Source organism: Martes martes (genome assembly GCF_963455335.1).
Source record: "Martes martes genome assembly, chromosome: 5".
Lineage (NCBI taxonomy): Eukaryota > Metazoa > Chordata > Mammalia > Carnivora > Mustelidae > Martes > Martes martes.
Genome location: NC_137892.1, coordinates 108,281,472 through 108,284,034, shown reverse-complemented (window position 1 = coordinate 108,284,034; position 2,563 = coordinate 108,281,472).

The following is a 2,563-nucleotide window of genomic DNA, read 5'->3' as shown; positions in this document are numbered from 1 at the left end:
TGCCCTGTTAGCTTGATCTCTGTCTTGAATACTGCTAGTTGTTATACTAGAGGGAAAAGATGGCTCTGGAAGGTCTCAAACAAGTGATTAAGGGATCTAGCTGAGAAGTAGTACACATCATTTCCAATCACAATTCACTCACTAGTTGGCCAGAACTAGTCCAACCACAAGGGAGCCAGGAAGTGCAATCCTGCTATGTGTCTGAAAAGGGGAATACTGAGCATTTCTGCTGAACAGCATTAATGAAGACCACAAGATGGTACAATTATTAACCTCGTCCTGCATGTGGTGAGGCACATGGAGTTAAGAAATTTGCCTGATATCATATGCCTCAAAAGTCAGAGCAGGATTTAAATCCATGTTCCAGAACACTTGCTTTTAACCACTGCTCTACACTTCCTCTCAAGCCATCAACAGACATTGTTATTATCATGTAATTTAATTGTGATATGTCAGAGACTGTGGTTTTATTTTTTGAAATTTAGTGAGACTCTGTGGTCTCGTAAGTGATCAATTTTTGTAAATGTTCTGTGTGCTTGAGAAGAACGTGTACTCTCCTACTGCTGGTTGATAATTTAATGTTATGACCTTTAGGTCTAGCTTAACTGTAGCATTCAAACCTATATTTTGCCGAGTTTTGTTTACCTGAACTGTTTTTTTTTTTTTAAAGATTTTATTTATTTATTTGACAGAGAGAGATCACAAGTAGGCAGAGAGGCAGGCAGAGAGAGAGAGAGGGGGAAGCAGGCTCCCTGCTGAGCCTGTTAATAATTGAAAGAGATGTTGAAATATCCCACTGTGGTGACAATTTTATGACTTAATGTTTCATCAATTTTAGCTTTATTTTTGTGGCTATTCTATTACTTGCATATATATTTTAAACTATCTCATCTTTTGATTAATTTAACATTTGTGATTGTGTAATGGGCCCTATTCTTAATGATGGCCTTTGTCTTCACATTTATTTTCTTGCCTTAATATAACCACCTAAGCTTTCTGCTAATGTTTGCCTGATCATTTTTGTATTTTATTTATCTCAAAATTGAAGTATAGTTGACATACAATATTATATTAATTTCAGGTGTACAGCATAGTGACCCTATCTATCTATTTATCTATCTATAACAAAATGCTCACCATGGTAAGTGTAGTTACTATTTGTCACCATACAAATTTATTACAATATTACTGACTGTATTCCCTCTGCCATACTTTACATTATTATGACTTACTTATTTTATAACTGGAATTTTATACTTCTTTTTAAAAAAAAAGATTTTATTTATTTGAGAGAGAGTGAGAAGGAGAGACAGAGCAAGAGCACAAGCACACAGAGAGAGAGGGAGAGAGGAGAAGCAGGCTCTCTGTGGAGCAGGGAGCCCCATGTGGGACTCCATCCCAGGACCCTGGGATCATGACCTGAGCTGAAGGCAGATGCTTAACCAACTGAGCCACCCAGGCGCCCTGGAATTTTATACTTCCGAATCCCCCTTTATTTTGCCCACTTTCCCATTCACTGGCAACTACTAGTTAGTTCTCTGTATTTATGAGTCTATTTCCGTTTTGTTCAATCATTTGTTGTTGTTGTTGTTGTTTTTTATATTCCACATATAAGTGAAATCATATGGCATTTGTCTTTGAGTTATTTCACTTAGCATAATACTGTCTAGGTCCATCCTTGTCATTGCAAATGGCAGGATTTCATTCTTTTTTATGACTGAATAATATTCTAGTGTGTGTATGCACACACCACATCTTCTTCATCTATCAGTCGATGGACATTTGGATTGCTTCTGTATCTTGGCTATCATAAATAATGCTGCTATAAACATAGGGGTGCATGTGTCCTTTTGAGTTAGTGTTCTTGTATTCTTTGGGTAAATACCCAGTAGTGTGATTGCTGGATCATAGCATAGTTCTATTTTTAACTTTTTGAGGTACTTCCATGCTGTTTTCCACAATGGCCGCACCAGTTCACGTTCTGGCCAAGAGTGCAAGAGGGTTCCTTTTTCTCCACGTTTTCACCAATACCTGTTGTTTCTTCTGTTGTTGATTTTTAACCATTCTAACATGTGTGAGGTGGTATCTCATTGTAGTTTTGACTTGCATTTCCCTGATGATGAGTGATGTCAGGCACCTTTTTATGTGTCTGTTGTTCATCTCTGTCTTTGGAGAAATGTCTGTTCAAGTCTTCTGCCCATTTTTAAATTGGATTATTTGTTTTTTGGTGTTGAGTTGTGTAAGATATTTATATATTTTGGATACTAACCCTTTATCAGGTATGTCATTTGCAAATATCTTCTCCAATTCAGTAGGTTGACTTTTTAAAAAAAAAACATTTATTTTTTAGAGAGAGGAAGAAAGATTGAGAGACAGAAGGAGGGGCAGAGGGAAAAGGAATGGGAGAGAAGCAGACTCCCTGCTAAGAGTGGAGCCTGACGTGGGGCTGATCCCACAACCCCAAGATCATGACTGAGCCAGTATCAAGAGCTGGAGGCTCAATCAACTGAGCCACCCAGGTACCCCTCAGTAGGCTGCCTTTTAGTTTTGTTGATTATTTCCT